Source organism: Thalassophryne amazonica, chromosome 5 (assembly GCF_902500255.1).
Source record: "Thalassophryne amazonica chromosome 5, fThaAma1.1, whole genome shotgun sequence".
NCBI lineage: Eukaryota > Metazoa > Chordata > Actinopteri > Batrachoidiformes > Batrachoididae > Thalassophryne > Thalassophryne amazonica.
In genome coordinates this window covers 21989676-22010373 of record NC_047107.1, presented here as the reverse complement: position 1 = coordinate 22010373, position 20698 = coordinate 21989676, and positions in this window count along the sequence as shown.

Genomic DNA, 20698 nt, shown 5'->3' with positions numbered 1-20698 from the left:
ATATATATATATATATATATATATATATATATATATTTTTTTTACCAAAATTGAAGCAACATAAACTTTTGACCCCTGTACAAACTGAAATTGACCATTGTCACCATTCTTGCTGGTTTTACTCTTAACTCCAAACTGTACCTTTTTTGGAATATTTATGATCTAATAAATAATGTGGTATAGTTTTCAATATGACTGGAGCATCTTTTTTGACCCCAGTGTAATTCTTCAATTGACCCCTACCTGTCTGCCCATTAAAAATTCAAGTGGACAATCTGCAACAGTTATCTTCAGCAGTATTTGCACCTAATTTGGAGATTGATTCACTATTTGAAAGATTCTTCTGTAAATATTCTGTAATCTGCTGCACTTAAAGGGGTTTTCAATGTTAAAATCCAATAGAAATGTGACATCATCTACCATTAAAAGAGGACTACATTACCATGGCCTAAAAGACTGTCAAAAAAAAATTCAAAATCCAAAGTTTGCAGATGATCACCACTATAAATTCCCTGTCTTTTAAGACATAAATGAACTGTTCAGCCATTTCGGAGGAGTTGTCAACACTGTTGTCTTGACGTGTCTTCAGAAACCCATCTAGCGGCAGCTAACCAGCTAACATCGAGCAGAGATGGGCCTCCAGCGATAGCCAGCCGGTCGACATTGGGCCGAGACGTCCCTCCAGTGACAGCTAACCAGCTAACAGCAAGCGGAGACGGGCCTCCAGCGGCAGCTAATCAGCTAACATCGAGCGGAGATGTCCATCCAGCAGTAGCTAACCAGCTAACATCGAGCGGAGACGTCCATCCAGCGGTAGCTTACCAGCTAACATCGAGCGGAGACGTCCATCCAGCGGTGGCTAACCAGCTAACATTGAGCGGAGATGGGCCTCCAGCGATAGCCAGCCGGTTGACATTGGGCCAGGACGGGCCTCCAGCGGCAGCTAATCAGCGAGTCAGCGAGGCGCTGGGCCTCAGCCAGCCCCCCAGTGGTAGCCAAACATTGGGACGGGCCTTTCACTGTGGGACAGTGCAGTTGCGGCACGGTGGACTAAGGTAAAGCTTTCTCTTATAACTGCTCATCATGCCGATAAAGACCATAAGTGGTGAAGACTTAGATGAAATTAAACAGTCTCTGAATTTCATGTCTGAGGAATTAAGTGGGGTGGTAAAAAGCAAACAGAACAGCTTGGTTTATTAAAGGAAGTCAGAGAACTCAGAAAAATGCTGCTGGAGAAAGACAATAAAATACAGATTTTGGAAAACCGTGTGGACGAATTGGAGCAGCATATTAGGATGGATGAGGTGATTGTGTCGGGATTGAACATTAAATACGAGTATAGATCATATGCCAGCCCTGCTGCTCTCAGCAGCGGTACCAGCATGGATGAAGACACTTGGGGAGAAATTCACTCCCTGGAGCAACAGGTCATTGACTTTTTTCATCTCAGGACATCCACATCAACAACAATGATGTTGCAGACTGTCATTCAATTCCAAAAAAGGATAAAAAGTCTGGACCGGTTATTGTTATCCGGTTTGCAAATAAGAAACTTCAGAATGAATTGTTAAAGCAAACAAAAAAAGCTGAAAGGAACTGAGGTGTACGTAAATGAACATTTGACAAAGAAGAATGCAGATATTGCAAGACAAGCCAGAGCTCTAAAAAAAAAACAGAAAAAAAATACAAGCAACTTGGACCAGGAACTGTAAAGTATGGATTAAATGAAATGGATCTCCGGAGGAAGCAAACGTTATGATAATAAGAGAGCTCTCGGATCTGGACATATTTAAGTGACTGCTTCCTAAGAGGACAATGCTTATTGGTTCTTTTTCATTTATTTGTAGTGATTTCTTTTGTGGTTGATTTGGTTGTTTTCTTTCGCTATGGGACACATTTTTCAAAAATTTATGTCACACATATATTCACATCTAGCAGCTAAACTTTGTTTAACCGCATTTTTGGTTTGTGGATCACAATTTTTTTTTTTTTTTATCTTTATGACAACTGATTCTTATCCATTTACTCCTGCACAGGAGCTCCACGTAAAAAAAATTGATTACACTGAACATAGATTTCATAATACTGAATATTATATAGATCTGGATTGTTTTTTTTTTTCTTAAAATATTACTCATCATTGCAATTATTTTCTGAGGAACAATTTAGCAAACTTACTGTGTTAAATGGGACATTCTCCATCATACATTTTAATAGCAGAAGTCTTCCCATGAACTTGTCAAACATTTAGGATTGTTTAAATAGTGCAAATAAACAGTTTTCAGTTATCACAATTTCTGAGACGTGGTTGAAAGAGGAGCATATGGATATTGTCCAGTTTGAGGGTTATGATTTCTTCCCAATAAATAGGATGAACAAACGGGGTGGTGGTGTCGCACTTTATGTTAAATCTGCTTATCACTGTGAAATCATTCAAAACATGTTTCTCTTTGGAAAATGTCATGGAATGTGTCACTGTGGAAATTAAATGCGAAAAATCAAAAACATAATTGTAAGTTGTGTTTACAGAGCACCAGGTTCAAACCTAAAAATTTTTGTGGGAAAGTTGATTGAGATAACACTACAACAGTATTAAAAATAAGTCTGTATTTGTTTGTGGAGACTTCTTAAATCCTCACGGTCAAATACATATAATTTAATTTACCAATTCTCAGTTTTGTTTGGGAATGTATCCAGTAATTACTCATCCAACTAGGATAACTGCGAACACAGTGACACTTATTGATAATATACTTACAAATGTTACTGTGGGGAATTTAGAGGGGGTGATTACTTATTAGTGATATCAGTGATCATTTGCCAGTTTTTGTAGTGTTGAATTCTTTAATTGACAAAATTGACCATACTGAAAGTACAAATTTCAAGAGAAAAATAACAGAGGAGACTTTGGAAAATCTTAGAATGGACTTAAGGGATCAAAACTGGAGTGACATTTAAATTGAGGATGTAGATCAATCCTATGAGTCATTCAGTTCTATTATTTCTAATTTATATGATAAACATTGCCCTTTGGTATCAAATGTTGGAAATAAGCATAATGTTGACAAACCGTGGATTACTAAGGGACTGCAAAATGCATGTAAAAATAAAAAAAATCTGTACAAGCAATTCTTAAAACTAAGAACATTTGATGCTGAGAAAAGATATAAGACATAAAAATAGCTAACTAATATTATGTGATCTTGTAAAAGGCAGTATTATAGTGATTTATTGGAAAAAATAAAACAAACATTAAGGGTACTTGGAAGATTTTAAATTAAGTCATAAATAGAGAAAAGGTGTTAAAGAATATCCTGCCCTTTTTACACAAGTACTGGTACAGTTGTTAAGGAAAATAAAGCTATAGCAGATCATTTTAATGATTACTTTGTAAATGTGGGTAAAATTTAGCTGATTCAATTGTGTCTTCTGTTCTTTGATTAATGTAAAACAATTCATAAATTCAGGATTCAATGTTCATTAAAGAAACTGATGAATATGAAATAATTGATATGTTCGTAACTTCAAGGGAAAAGATCAATTGATAGTGATAGTTTTGATATGTCTTTGATTAAGGGATCAAGGATCAAGAAGGATCTGGTAGCTGGTAGGTACTTCCTGTCTCGGAGTGAGATTGCATCAGAATTTTGGCTCTCTGTGGGACTGTTTACACAGAGACTGCTACCTGCTGCTTTGGACTTTGAACTAACAGTCTTTTTCAAGACTTTTTTACTTTTTTACCTTTTTACTTTTTTTTACTTTTTTACTGTGCTCCAACGCCTAAGGAAGACCTCTAACGGTCGAAACATCGCGACGGAGCACTTTTATCAGCTAACTTTCATCAGCGTTGGCAAGCTAACTAGCTTGCTAACGCTTTCGTTTTTATTTTATTTTATTTTATTTTTTTTATTTTTTTTTTTAGCACTGTTGTCGTGCATTACCTGTGTTGCTCCACAGCGTGTTTGGTCGATTTTTGTTTTGTTTTGGCACCGTTGTCGTGCGTTCGCTGTTGTTGTGCGTTGCCTGTGCTGCTTCATGGCCTGTTTGGTGCCTTAATTAAAGCACTCCTTCTGCTGAATCACCTCTGGATTATTTACACATTATTCACTTTGTGTGTTTTTAGGAATCCGCTAGGTTGCGTAGCTACTAGCTCTTAGCCGATTTAGCATGGCGGCTTCTCCTGTCTCTCCCGTACTTTTCTGCTCTGGGTGTGAAATGTTTAGTTATTCCTCGGCCTCCTTTAGCAGTAATGGTACTTGTAATAAGTGCAGCTGATTCGTAGCTTGGAGGCCAGGCTGGGCGAATTGGAGACTCGGCTCCGCACGTGGAAAATTCTACAGCTAGCCAGGCCCCTGTAGTCGGTGCGGACCAAGGTAGCTTAGCCGCCGTGTAGTTCCCCCCTGGCAGATCCCGGGGCAGTCGGGAAAGCAGGCTGACTGGGTGACTGTGAGGAGGAAGCGTAGTCCTAAACAGAAGCCCCATGTACACTGTCAACCCGTTCACATCTCTAACCGTTTTTCCCCACTCGACGATACACTCGCCGAGGATCAAACTCTGGTTATTGGCGACTCTGTTTTGAGAAATGTGAAGTTAGCGACACCAGCAACCATTGTCAATTGTCTTCCGGGGGCCAGAGCAGGCGACATCGAAGGACATTTGAAATTGCTGGCTAAGGCTAAGCGTAAATTTGGTAAGATTGTAATTCACGTCAGCAGTAATGACACTCGGTTACGCCAATCGGAGGTCACTAAAATTAACATTAAATCGGTGTGTAACTTTGCAAAAACAATGTCGGATTCTGTTGTTTTCTCTGGTCCCCTCCCCAATCAGACCGGGAGTGACATGTTTAGCCGCATGTTCTCCTTGAATTGCTGGCTGTCTGAGTGGTGTCCAAAAAATGAGGTGGGCTTCATTGATAATTGGCAAAGCTTCTGGGGAAAACCTGGTCTTGTTAGGAGAGACGGCATCCATCCCACTTTGGATGGAGCAGCTCTCATTTCTAGAAATCTGGCCAATTTTCTTGGATCCTCCAAACTGTGACTGTCCAGCGTTGGGACCAGGAGGCAGAGCTGTGGTCTTATACACCTCTCTGCAGCTTCTCTCCCCCTGCCGTCCCCTCGTTGCCCCATCCCCGTAGAGACGGTGCCTGCTCCCAGACCACCAATAACCAGCAAAAATCTATTTAAGCATAAAAATTCAAAAAGAAAAAATAATATAGCACCGTCAACTGCACCACAGACTAAAACAGTTAAATGTGGTCTATTAAACATTAGGTCTCTCTCTTCTAAGTCCCTGTTGGTAAATGATATAATAATTGATCAACGTATTGATTATTCTTGCCTAACAGAAACCTGGTTACAGCAGGATGAATATGTTAGTTTAAATGAGTCAACACCCCCGAGTCACACTAACTGTCAGAATGCTTGTAGCACGGGCCGGGGTGGAGGATTAGCAGCAATCTTCCATTCCAGCTTATTAATTAATCAAAAACCCAGACAGAGCTTTAATTCATTTGAAAGCTTGTCTCTTAGTCTTGTCCATCCAAATTGGAAGTCTCAAAAACCAGTTTTATTTGTTATTATCTATCGTCCACCTGGTCGTTACTGTGAGTTTCTCTGTGAATTTTCAGACCTTTTGTCTGACTTAGTGCTTAGCTCAGATAAGATAATTATAGTGGGCGATTTTAACATCCACACAGATGCTGAGAATGACAGCCTCAACACTGCATTTAATCTATTATTAGACTCTATTGGCTTTGCTCAAAAAGTAAATGAGTCCACCCACCACTTTAATCATATCTTAGATCTTGTTCTGACTTATGGTATGGAAATAGAAGACTTAACAGTATTCCCTGAAAACTCCCTTCTGTCTGATTCATTTTTTAATAACATTTACATTTACCCTGATGACTACCCTGCAGTGGGAATAAGTTTCATTACACTAGAAGTCTTTCAGAAAGCGCTGTAACTAGGTTTAAGGATATGATTCTTCTTTAGGTTCTCTAATGTCATATACCAACACAGAGCAGAGTAGCTACCTAAACTCTGTAAGGGAGTTAGAGTATCTCGTCAATAGTTTTACATCCTCATTGAAGACAACCTTGGATGCTGTAGCTCCTCTGAAAAGAGAGCTTTAAATCAGAAGTGTCTGACTCCATGGTATAACTCACAAACTCGTAGCTTAAAGCAGATAACCCGTAAGTTGGAGAGGAATGGCGTCTCACTAATTTAGAAGATCTTCACTTAGCCTGGAAAAAGAGTTTGTTGCTCTATAAAAAAGCCCTCCGTAAAGCTAGGACATCTTTCTACTCATCACTAATTGAAGAAAATAAGAACAACCCCAGGTTTCTTTTCAGCACTGTAGCCAGGCTGACAGTCAGAGCTCTATTGAGCTGAGTATTCCATTAACTTTAACTAGTAATGACTTCATGACTTTCTTTGCTAAAAAAAATTTGACTATTAGAGAAAAAATTACTCATAACCATCCCAAAGATGTATCGTTATCTTTGGCTGCTTTCAGTGATGCCGGTATTTGGTTAGACTCTTTCTCTCCGATTGTTCTGTCTGAGTTATTTTCATTAGTTACTTCATCCAAACCATCAACATGTTTATTAGACCCCATTCCTGCCAGGCTGCTCAAGGAAGTCCTACCATTATTCAATGCTTCAATCTTAATATGATCAATCTATCTTTGTTAGTTGGTTATGTACCACAGGCCTTTAAGGTGGCAGTAATTAAACCATTACTTAAAAAGCCATCACTTGACCCAGCTATCTTAGCTAATTATAGGCCAATCTCCAACCTTCCTTTTCTCTCAAAGATTCTTGAGAGGGTAGTTGTAAAACAGCTAACTTATCACCTGCAGAGGAATGGGTCTATTGAAGAGTTTCAGTCAGGTTTTAGAATTCATCATAATACAGAAACAGCATTAGTGAAGGTTACAAATGATCTTCTTATGGCTTCGGACAGTGGACTTATCTCTGTGCTTGTTTTGTTGGACCTCAGTGCTGCTTTTGATACTGTTGACCATAAAATTTTATTACAGAGATTAGAGCATGTCATAGGTATTAAAGGCACTGCGCTGCGGTGGTTTGAATCATATTTGTCTAATAGATTACAGTTGTTCATTGTAAATGGGGAATCTTCTTCACAGACTAAAGTTAATTATGGAGTTCCACAAGGTTCTGTGCTAGGACCAATTTTATTCACTTTATACATGCTTCCCTTAGGCAGTATTATTAGACGGTATTGCTTAAATTTTCATTGTTACGCAGATGATACCCAGCTTTATCTATCCATGAAGCCAGAGGATACACACCAATTAGCTAAACTGCAGGATTGTCTTACAGACATAAAGACATGGATGACCTCTAATTTCCTGCTTTTAAACTCGGATAAAACTGAAGTTATTGTACTTGGCCCCACAAATCTTAGAAGCATGGTGTCTAACCAGATCGTTACTCTGGATGGCATTTCCCTGATCTCTAGTAATACTGTGAGAAATCTTGGAGTAATTTTTGATCAGGATATGTCATTCAAAGCGCATATTAAACAAATATGACTGCCTTTTTGCATTTACGCAATATCTCTAAAATCAGAAAGGTCTTGTCTCAGAGTGATGCTGAAAAATTAATTCATGCATTTATTTCCTCTAGGCTGGACTATTGTAATTCATTATTATCAGGTTGTCCTAAAAGTTCCCTAAAAAGCCTTCAGTTGGTTCAGAATGCTGCAGCTAGAGTACTGACGGGGACTAGCAGGAGAGAGCATATCTCACCCGTGTTGGCCTCTCTTCATTGGCTTCCTGTTAATTCTAGAATAGAATTTAAAATTCTTCTTCTTACTTATAAGGTTTTGAATAATCAGGTCCCATCTTATCTTAGGGACCTCGTAGTACCATATTACCCCATTAGAGCGCTTCGCTCTCAGACTGCAGGCTTACTTGTAGTTCCTAGGGTTTGTAAGAGTAGAATGGGAGGCAGAGCCTTCAGCTTTCAGGCTCCTCTCCTGTGGAACCAGCTCCCAATTCAGATCAGGGAGACAGATACCCTCTCTACTTTTAAGATTAGGCTTAAAACTTTCCTTTTCGCTAAGGCTTATAGTTAGGGCTGGATTAGGTGACCCTGGACCATCCCTTGGTTATGCTGCTTTAGACGTAGACTGTGGGGGGGTTCCCATGATGCACTGTTTCTTTCTCTTTTTGCTCCGTATGCATCACTCTGCATTTAATCATTAGTGATCGATCTCTGCCCCCTTCACAGCATGTCTTTTCCTGGTTCTTTCCCTCAGCCCCAACCAGTCTCAGCAGAAGACTGCCCCTCCCTGAGCCTGGTTCTGCTGGAGGTTTCTTCCTGTTAAAAGGGAGTTTTTCCTTCCCACTGTAGCCAAGTGCTTGCTCATAGGGGGTCGTTTGACCGTTGGGGTTTTTCATAATTATTGTATGGCCTTGCCTTACAATATAGAGCGCCTTGGGGCAACTGTTTGTTGTGATTTGGCGCTATATAAGAAAAAAGTTGATTGATTGATTGATTGATAGTTTTGATATATCTTTGATTAAAAATATTATTGATTGTATTGTTAGACCCTTTACGTATATTTGTAACCTGTCACTAATGACTGGGAAATTTCCTTTCAGAATGAAATTGGCTAAAGTGATGCCGCTGTTTAAATCTGGAGACAAACATGTCTTCTCAAATTATAGACCAATCTCACTCCTGCCACAATTTTCCAAAATTTTGGAAAAGGTATTTTTAAAGAGGTTATATGATTTCATAACTAAACATCACATACTTAGTGAACAGCAATATGGTTTTAGAAAAAATCGCACTACTTCACTGGCTGTAATTGATTTTGTTGAACAGATTACAAATGCAATTGAAAATAAGCAATATACCGTTGTTTTTGTTTTTTTTTATTTACAGAAAGCATTTGATACTATAGACCACACTGTGCTATTGGACAAACTGCAGTGGTATGGTATCAGGGGATTGGCATATGATTGGATAGTTAGCTATTTATACAATAGATATCAGTGTGTACATATTGGTGGGGCAAAATCTGAAGCCATGAAAATTACTTGTGGGGTGCCTCAGGGTTCAGTTCTGGAGCCGTTGTTGTTTCTTCTGTATATTAATGACATATGTTTGGTTTCCAAGTCCGTCAGATGTATTTTGTTTGCTGATGATATGACTGTGTTTTGTAGTGGGGATCACTTGGGACAGACCTTGGACATGATGGAGAAGGAACTACAGAAGTTTAAACAATGGTTTGATTCAAACAAATTATCGCTCCACTTTGGTAAGACAAAGTTTATTATATCTGGAAACAAGTCCAGGTTTTCCTGCAGAAATTTATTATTAAATGATATTGAAATTGAAACTGTAACTGTAACTGATACAAAATTTCTTGGTGTTGTTATTGATGATAAACTGAGCTGGAAATGCATATTAATTTTGTTAAATCCAAAATGTCAAAAGCCATTGCAATTCTGCATAAAGCACAAGATTTCATTTCCCAACACTCATTAACTATTTTATATCACTCATTGCTCGTTCCATACATGACCTACTGTATTGAGGTGTGGGGAAATACATATCAAATTAATACTAATCCAGTATTTTAGTTGCAAAAGAAAGCTGTAAGAATTATTTGTAACAAATTACATTGTGAGCCAACAAATCCATTGTTTGCCTGTTTGCATATTGTAAAATTATGGGACTTGGTTGATTACTTTACAATACAAATTATGTATAAAGTTAAAAATAAACTGCTGCCACAACATGTCCAGGATCTGTTTAAACTGAGGAACTCCAGTTATAATTTGAGAGGAATTTTATATATATATATATATGTGTGTGTGTGTGTGTGTGATTGTGTAGATATGTATTTATGAAATTTTGTTTGTGTGTATATGTTTGTTATTTTTTAGTATAAGGGGTGAGTATTTATAAGCTCTGCTTCTGCCCTCACCCTTTCGGACACGCAGGACTTTTGTAAAGTTGCTTTGTTATGAGTTTTTTGTTTTTGTTGTTGAACTGTGTGCCGAATAAACTCATTCATTCATTCAAAATCAAATATCCGCTATACAGATACAGATCAGATGCGGATCAAACTTAGTCTATTCATTGAGAGTACTAGTTGGCACCTCCTTGTCACAAATGAGAGTGATTGAGGCCGTTTTGATTGAGATATAATGCAAAATGTACACCAAATGGGCTTTTCAATATTACATTCAAATGTCCACAAAATCTGCAATCCGGATCAGATCCAGATCAAACTTTGTCAAGTGACAGTGAGTGCCAGTCTGCACATCATTTTCAAATATGACAGTGATTGGAGCATGTTTTATTAAGATATAATGTCAAATATACATTAAATGGGATATTCAATCGTCACAAATCTGTAATATGGATCAGATTTGGATAAAACCTTGTCAGTTGATACCATCCTACATAGCATTCTCAAATATGAAAGAAATGCAATCTTCTTTTGACAGTGGATTATTCTAATATTTTTCCTGACTCTGACTTTTGACCTATGACCTTGAAAATTGAACCAGTTGTTGCCTATCAAGATATGAATCCTCTGTAAAAATTTCATAACGCTATATGTAAAGTTGTGGGTTCCAGGCACGTCACAAACAAAAAACAAACAGATTACCTTCATTGGTAACAGTAATAACAAGCTTCTAAACAACTGTAAGCTTCATTGAAACTCAGTTATGACAGGTCAAGTCAGGTTTGGGAGCATGCCCTGGTGCCCTGGACCCTGGAACTCCATCACCCAGGCAGACGAGTCCATCCCCATTTTATTCCCACCACATTCTCAGACTATCTTTTGAAAACATGCAAGCTGCATTGCTCTCAGTCTTCAACTTTAAATGTATACCTGTCTTACAAATGTATACCTGAGTAGGACTCACACCCTATCCAGGGGTAGTCATGGGCTCTTATCTGCTTCATGTTGTGGATTCCAATGGGCCTCTATGCCAATATAGGACTTTACTACCACCACTCTCACTGACAAAGCAGGAAAAATGGTAAATAATCTTCTCAGAATGTCACGTGACTGGTAAAAGCAGCTGAAACATGGCTGCTAGTGTGTGTGGCACTCATATTGCATTGCATTTATCTTGTAATTGATAAGTTGGAACTTGAAATTCGATTTTTTAGACCTCTGCACATTTTATGCACAAGGTGGGGGAAACATGGTTAGCTCTAGGTTTGTTTTGTTGCTTTTCTGTGAGCAACAAACAATCATCAACAAGCATCGTTTATTAAACTGAGCAAACGGAAGACAAAAGTTACATTTTGTAATGTTTTATAATAAAGCTTTGATTGTTTTGGTTGTGATGTGCTGGCAGATGCACAGCATAATGTAACTAAACATGTGCCTTCTTGAAATAATTTGGAAAAATAAGGTATACTTTGTGTAGAAGAGACCAAGTGGAAGGGAAGTGAGGCCAGGAGCATCAATCTATTGTATCATGGTGTGGATACGATGAGAAATGGTGTTGGAGTTGAATAAATATCGAACAGGGTGCTTGTGAAGCTGTATATTGAATCGGCCTTGATGAATGTCATCATTGCATATGGCCCACAGGTCAAGATTTCTGGAGTGAGTCAGATGAGGTGATTGACAATGCACCCAAGGATGAAAGAGTGGTGGATGAAGTTGAGGTCAATGGACATGTTGCTGAAGGAAGCAGAGGTGAACTGGGTAAGTAATGGGTAGAAAATGGTATCAAAGAGAGGGATGTGGAAAGGCATATTCTTGTAGATTTTGCAAAAGGTATGGAAATGGCTGTTGTAAATACTCATTTTAAGAAGAAGAGGGAGCAAAGGGTGATGTATAAGAGAGGAAGTTGCACACAGGTAGAATACATCAGATATAGGCGATACTACTAAAAAGAAAACTATAATACAATGCTAAAATACCCTTGGCCGTATGAGCATAAAAACCTCTTAGCATAGGTCAAGGTTAAGCCTCGGTGACATGACACTGATGAAGGACACCAAAGCCAAAACGAAACAAGAAATCTAGACTAAGTTGACTTTCGGAGACATCGCTTAACCATCATACAGCTTTGTTATTGGAGCTGGCACTTGATCAGAATTTTCAAACTGTTGAAAAATGTGAATGAATCCTGAAGACAACTTCAATTCATCTGTTTTGCTTTCTGTCTTGACGGTTCCTCATCGTTTGCGTAGTTCCTGTACCATCAGCATTCCGTATGACTATCGTCCAACTTCGTCCAACCTCCCATGTCCGACCTACCAAGTCCGACGTCTTGCATGAACATTGATGATATCTGAACAGATCAATAACTAAAGATCCAACGAGCTGAATGTGACTCGTCCATGTGTGGGATGAAAAGCAACATTGTCATACAGAAATAATAATGGCAAGAATGTTTTATCAACGACTTTAACTATTTACACACAGAGCTGAAGATGTTGCAGTTTTCTTTGGGACTGACAAGGATGGACAGAATTAGGAACAGGCACATCACAGGGACAACACAGGTAGGATGGTTTGGAGACAAAGTCAGAGAGGCTAAACTTGCATGGTTAGGACAAGTACAGCAGAAGGAGTCAGGCTGCATTAGGAAATGCAGAGGACAGAATGAGTTGGTGAGATGGAGATGGATACTGATGACTTGCTGTGGTAACCCCTAACAAGGGTCCACCTCTGCCTGTCCTCACTTACCGTTTTTTCCCCATTTTTTGGCATTGGGCCAATGGAGCAGCAGCATGGTCCTTTAGTGGTTAGCACTGTTGCTTCACCGCAAGAAGGTCATGGGACTGATTCCCACCTGTGGTCTTTCTGTGTGGAGTTTGCATGTTCTCCCTGTTTCTGTGGGTTCCCCCCGGGTGCTATGACTTCCTCCCACATTCAAAGACCTGTAGGTTAGGCGAAATTGGAAACTTTAAATTGTCTGTAGGTGTGTTTGCGGGGGTGAGTGTGTTTGTCTATATGTGGCCCTGTGACAGACTGGCGTACTGTCCCGGGTGTACCCTGCTTCATGCCCTATGACTGCTGGGATAGGCTCCAAACCCCCCCATGACCCTTAATTGGAGTAACAGCATATAGAAAATGGATGGAAGGTCCAATGGATGTTGAAACAGTTATCTCATCAACATGAAATTTAATTAAATTTAATTTAATTGAATGTATTAATTTTTAAAAGATTTTTACTTTAAATTGTTTAACCCTCTGGGGTCCGAGGGCATTTTTTTGGACAGTTCACTCGCCTGGCATAAATGTTTTATTATGGCTGTTAACAGTTCTCCCTGCATCCCACAATCAAGTTTTATGTCTCTTTTTTTTCAGGACAACCTGTTCTATCATAATATATATGCTTTTGTTGTATTTTATAAGTGTAATAAAGGTTTACAATCAAAAATATCAAAGGAATAAGTAAAGCGAAAAATAATTTTCCACGCACATTTATTCAAAACACGCAGCAAACTATAATAAACTAGTAGCACTCAGAGAGTGCAAACCTCTGCCAAGGCCATGGGGTCACTGACGCCATAACATCTACACACAGTGGAATAATTGAACCTAAAAAAGTCTAACAATGATGATTGCTAGTAAAAACAGTTTCATCTGCTGTGACTGGACAGCATGTATCCTTAGCGCTTGGCATCACAGTTTATTGCAACTTGTGACTTTCCCAGAAGCTACTGTCATCTGAGCACTGATATTGATATTGCATGTGCTTATAGACAAAAACAAATACGAGACAAAATTCAATTTATTATTCAACTAAACTGCAAATATATGAATTTTTTAACATTTATGAAACACTTCTCTAAATAAATAACAGTAAATTCTGAAAAAGAACTATTTTTTAAGTGTTGCATGTGCTACACAAGGCCATAGGGTCACTGACCCTAAAGAGATTCCCTCCTTGGCACAGTGATCTATTCAACAATTCAGTGTTAGAACCAAAACTATGATACATACACTTTTCTTTCCTTTATATTTGACATCCATGACCATGAAAACATAGCACTAGAACTTGAAATCACTTTTATGTCTTTATTAGTTCAAAAGTTATTGTATAAAAACGATTTTTCAGTAATGGCGGTTTTCTTCTGGAACTAGTTCCATAACATTTGAAGCTACATCAAATCTGATGACACCTTACTGAATCAGTACAGATTCAGCTACAATTTAGTGTTAGTTGTGCATCTCTAGCTTCATTTGTCACCTCACACTGACACATTTTCTATTTTCCCTATATTTTTGCATATTCTGGATCACCAGATCTGGAATCCGGATCCGATCATCACCAAACTTTGTTGTTTGATAGAACATTTGACTATGTTACACTCTAATTTTTTTCAAGCCTTTCTGCCTTGTTTTTGTGGAGTTATAAACTAGAATGTCAAAATTCCCCCATCCCGCAATGGTGAAGAATCCTTTAAAAATTTCCTGAATCTGGATCGTGATCCGGATCACCACTAAAATTTAATCACTTGTTCCTCTTGTCATTTCCAACCAGTCCACAAAATTTCATCAAAATCCGTTCAAAACTTTTTTGTGTTATCCTGCTGACAAACAGACAGACAGACAGACAGACAAACAAACAAACTCGACCGAAAACATACCCTCCTTGGCGGCGGTAACAACTGTTTTGACACTTTATAAAGGTAATTTGAGGTCTTGTGTGAAAGACTGTACAACAAAAAAGTTCAAACAATAAACACAAATGCACATTTTGAACAATATATACAAAATGGTCTATGCCAGGGGTGGCCAAGTTCGGTCCTCGAGAGCCACACTCCTGACACTCTTAGTTGTCTCCCTGCTCCAACACACCTGAATTCAATGAAAGACTCGTTAGCAGACTTTTAATGAGCCTTTCATTGGATTCAGGTGTGTTGGAGCAGGGAGACAACTAAGAGTGTCAGGAGTGTGGCTCTCGAGGACCGAACTTGGCAACCGCTGGTCTATGCATTTTATGCTCCAGTCTGAGGAGTGGTCCCTCTCCCTCACCTCATTGATGGTAAACAGTGCTTTACACCAGAGGGAGAGAGCCACAGAGTAATCCAGTAACATTCAAATGCAAACTAGTAGAGCAATCCTGTTTGTTTGAACACATGAGATTGTCATGTGAGGCTCTCCGTCCGCTGTGTGTAATGGTGCAGGGCGCATTGGAGGAGTTAGGGGGCTATTCAAACGGGCCAACTAGTAAGATATCACTCCTGAAAAGGATCTTTGGCTTTTCACATGAGGTGAATCTGCCCTACGATTGGATTTTGGAAAACCATGTGACGGTGAACCAATTCCAATTGGACACTCACATTGCGCACGTCATCACATAGCATCTATGAGGAGTACAAAGATGGCCAATGGTGGATCGAAAGTCCGCGGAGTTGACGTTTCAGCAAAAAAAAGTAAGTTTCTATCTCATATCATTAAAAAGTTATTTATAATTTAGTAAAGCTTGGACCCAGCAGTCGTATATGACAGCGTCGGCCCCAGAGGGTTAATTTAAAAAAGTAATGCTGACTTGGGCCTTCTGTGCTGAATATTGTTAACATTATTGCTTACCACCACTGTCCAGCTGTAAAAAAAAAAAAAAAAATGCAATAAAGCCTCTTCTTATGAAACCCAGTCATTGGGAAATATTCAACAGATATATATTTCCTCTCACTTGCGCATTGGACTGATAAGTCATTCGTGTAGATGCAGATAGAAACAAAAGACGAAATTTTCCTGTATATGTGCATTGCCAACTGTGTCGGTAGCATGGCCCAAGCAGAGGGTCACCCCTTTGAGTCTGGTCTGCTTAAGGTTTCTTCCTTAAATCATCAGAGGGAGTTTTTCCTTACCACTGTCGCCTGTGTGCTTGCTCTGGGGGTTGGTAAGGTTAGACCTTACATGTGTGAAGCACCTTGAGGCAGCTTTGTTGTGATTTGGTGCTATATAAATGAAATCAATTGAAATTTAATTGAAAAAGTGTATAAAAAACAAACAAAAAAGCAAAAAACAAACTGGACGTTACACCATCGTCTCCTGCAGACCGACAGATGCCAGGAGGATATATTTTCTATTATTCTTTTTTAAATCCTGAAAAAAAAAATGTGGTCACTCAGCAAATTGTTGCACTTATGCAACTTTTTACACATTTGTCCAATAATTTTTTTGCTGCCAATTCATGTAGATTCTATATAAGTTTTGCTGTTATCAGATCTAAGTGCAACCCTTGATAGAATTTATTATTATATTTTGTTGCAGAGAATTCAAAATTATTTTCTCATCTCTGTTCAGGCATTTTCATGGCTGAGAATTTTCATGTCAGGCTGATCATCCGGTTGTTAAGTGTGATGTAACGTATCATGTGATTTTCAACTTCTGGTTCCAAACAAAAAAGGCGCGCTGTCATTAACATTGAGAACTGCACTGAGACACTGTGATCCGTCTGCACTTAAATGATTGCACATGGACAAAAGCATTAACATCGCAATATAAAATTCTTTGTATATTGTGCCTAAAACTGTCCTGGATATATTAACTGGGTTTTTATTGGGTTGTTATTGTGTTTGTTTGATGTAGAAACGCCAGAAGCTCAGATTGTTTCTCCGTTATTTTCAGTGGGAGTTGCTGTGAGCTGCGATCACTTCCTGTTCATGACGTTTGGGGGGAAAGTGAAGTTTGCACTTTAACGTCCTGTTTATTGTAATATATACAACGGAGTTTTAGGGCCACATTGCATTTCTTTTTTTTTTTTTTTTTTTGGACTTCAAGAATAGTAAGTAAGTCCCTTCGGCTCCTCCCTTGTTTGCACTCGGGGTCGCCACAACAAATCCAAGGTGGATCGGCATGTTGAGTTGGCACAGGTTTTACGCCGGATGCCCTTTCTGACGCAACTCCACATTACATGGAGAAATGTGGCAGGGGTGGGATTTGAACCCGGAACCTTCTGCATTGAAACCAAGCGCGTTAACCACTTGGCCACCACCCAAAGTTGTAATATTACTAGAAAAAAAGTCATAATATTACGAGAATAAAGTTGTAATATTACAAGAAAAAAGTTGAAATATTATATTATGACTTTATTCTCATAATATTACAACTTTATTCTCGTAAAATTACGAATTTATTCTTGTAATATTACGACTTTATGCTTGTAAAATTATGACTTTATTCTCGTAATATTATGACTTTATTCTCGAAGTCTAAAAAAATAAATTCAATGTGGCCCTAAAACACCGTCGTAATGTGGAGCCATGTATATAATTGAATTTAGCTGTTATGCTGATGATTTGCAGATGTACATACAGTACAGTGCAATGAAAAGTTGTATGCCTTGTACTTTTCTACTTTGGAACACAGAGAAGACAGTTGATTGCGCTCTGCTAGAAATAGACACTTTTATAATTTGTGAGGACTATCACTGTGTTACTGTGTGATCCATCAGTGAAATACTTCAAAATCTATGCTTGATTTTTTAATAAACATTATCTTTTGACCTGCATATTTGAGAAGTTGCCAAGACCACCTAATTTTCTTTTCCATAACATTTTAATGACTAGATCGATCCTGTCTGCAGTGGATGCCAAACCTGATTCATGTACCTGTGCAGTACCAGACAGCCTTTAACTTATCTTTATCCAGCTTTGGGCATGGGATTAGCAAATTTACAGCAATCTTGTTTTCGCTCTTTGAAATTTTCTTACCTGACAGTGCTGTGCAAATAAAGTCAATAAAATTAAAGTTATTACTCATGGAGTAATTTTAATTTGCAGCTCTGCGTGTGATACATAAGAACCCAGACTGTATACCCAATGGAGAGTTTTTGACATAACACCTGAGCATTTACACATTCAAACACGACATTTACGAGGTAAGATTGACACTTTCAGCTATTTTTGAGACACTTTCACTCATAAATTTACTTTTCTCACTGGTTTTATGTCAACAGACATCGGTTGGTGCCTATCAGTGTGTGTGGCTCTAATCGCCTCCACTGTTTAGGAATCTTCCCCTTCTGTGAGTATTCAGCTGCCATGGCAGCTCTGACATTTTTATCATACCATTTGAGTGAGTGAACCTCAGGTGCTCTCCAAGAAAACACCTACATTTTTTCAAAGATGACAGTGCTGATTTGAAAAGCTTATTGCTGCGTCATAAAGCGAGCGTCTGTCTTTTCTCTTGTTTGTTTGAGCCAAAGATAAAAACATACTCTTGGGAAGCCATTTGGAGGCAGAAGCGGTTGATCGTGGCTATATTCCATCCCCATCACCGCAGTTCTTTGGCCTGTACCATAAAGAATTCCAACGAGACAATTTTGCACGGTGTAGGGTGAACTGACAGGGAGTGTTATTAAGGCGCAGGGTGCTGACCGCTCTCAAAGTTATTAAAGTGCTGTGAGATTGTGTCTGTGATAGCCCTGCCGGTCGGGATGTCCTTCACACGCACAGGTACATTACAACGGGGATGTGGTCATCACAGGAAGAGGGGGGCTTGGGGGGGAGTAGAGATAGACAGGCTGGAGCCCTCTATGGTGCACTGCCACTGTCCTCCATTAACAACAATTACAGTTTGACCCAACTGAAGATTGTTCCCATCAGAGTAAATAATTTAAAATAAGCATTCGAGAGCTGTAACCATTCTGTTTAATGGCAGTATAGTACACATGCCACTAGTCAGTTATTTCATTTTTATTAATGTACGTATTTATACAGGTCATATTGTGCAATATCAGTGGCTTAGTGGTTAGTACTGTTGCTCACAGCGAGAAGGTCATGGGTTCGATTCCCCCCCCATGGCCTTTCTGTGTGGAGGTTGCATGTTCTCCCCGTGTTCCCTCCGGGTGCTCCGGCTTCCTCCCACATCCAAAGACATGCAGGTTAGGTGGACTGGAAAACTCAAATTGTCCGTAGGTGTGTGTGCAGGTGTGAATGTGTTTGTTTTCTATATGTGGCCCTGCGACAGACTGCAAGGAGGGGTACACCATGGACAGGGCACCAGTCTGTGACTGCTGGGATAGGCTCCAGCCCCCCGTGACCCTTAATTGGATGAAGAGATTGAAGATGAGTGAGTGATATTGTGCATTATTATCACTTACAGAGGCGTTGCTGGGCCGGTAGCATAGATTTACATTTACGCTACCTGTCCAGATGTAGTGGTTGCACTCTGCGTTGTGTTGTTATGACTCCGCCCATTCGCTCCCCTTGGGACACAAACTCACGAGCTCCGGCATGGGAGTCGGACTCTCTAACCAGAAGGCTAAAACCCAGGGCTCTGGCCTTGTGACCAGAGAATCCTTTTTGAGCTGTTGGGAGTGACTAACTACATCTGCACAGCGACACCTGCTGGCCTCCGTTACACATGCCTGCCCGCAGTAGCGGGAGGATATTGGGTAGCGGGCGGGTATCCCAATAGCCACTTGCTGTGCATAAAGTGATGACGTCATAGCATGAGCAACCCAAGAACTGTCCGTAGATGATAACATGAAAAGGCCAGAAGTGTGTGTTGGTCTCAATATGGATATTCCGGATGATTTTCTCATGGATAGTCCGACAATGAGCAGCAGCCAAAGCAGCCAGCTTGATGAGGACACACTGCCGAATTGGAGAGCAGGATGGTACAAGCCAACATAACAAAAGTTAAAGTGAGCCAACTTTATATGTATGTGTTTGCTGGGTGTTGTGCGTTTTGAAATGACATTAAATATTGTTAATGTGATTCCACATGTTGTGTATCTCAGTAAGTGATAATATGCATTTTCTGAGTCCCTCCGTCCATATCCAGTCACACAAAATGACTTATATTTGCCCTCGTCTAATTCGGGCGAATATCGGTCATTTCAAGTTGCCAGGACCAAATTAGGTGGTCATGGCAACTTCTAGGATCAGTCTTACTTTATGACACCAGTCATGGGAGCATGCATTGGTGTTGCACGTCGTCACATCTATGACACCATGGTGAAACGTCTGTGTCCCCTTAGGCTTCTCCAAGCACTGAGGTCATCAACCCGAAGGCTCCTGCGTGTTGGATCATGACCATAATAGGCCTGTTTCCACCACAAGAACTCAACCTTCTCCCTGGATTTCAGGAATGGGTACAGGAGCGGCCCATAAGGTGGCCTTCTCAGCTGTGGCGTCTCCACTGCAAGTGCAGAACCATGGGGCTCACAGTGACAGTAAGCATCTGTTGCTTGTAATAGCTAGTAACGAAACTTTAACCTTGACATTAGATGCAAAGCAACACAAAAACATTTGAGAACTCTTAAAGCAGATGTAATGCTTCTTGATTATAGCCCTTTCTACAGCAGTGTCCTTAAAGTGAGCTCTTTTGGCTTTGTTTGCTCTCATTGTTTTGTGGTGTGAGACACTTTCAGTGTTGTGGACATTCAGAAGTTTGCAGTCTTGCATAATGTTTCTCTTTGCACTTTTCTGCTGTGTTTTTGAAATTTGCAGTCACATTAAAACTTTTCTTCCTGCACTGTTTTGTGGTGTGTTTAACTCAGCGCATATTCTATTCTGTAGAAGCAGATTTTCGCTTTCATTCTCAAGGATTTGAATTCTCACTTAACTTCCTCATCGATTCATCTGTTGCCGTTTCCATTTTGCTTGTTCCTCTTTACCTTCACTTTCTCAAATGCCACTTGGTGTTGTTGTCACTATCGAACCCCGCACAGTGGCAATTCAGGGCAAGTTAGAAACATATAGTTTGCAGGA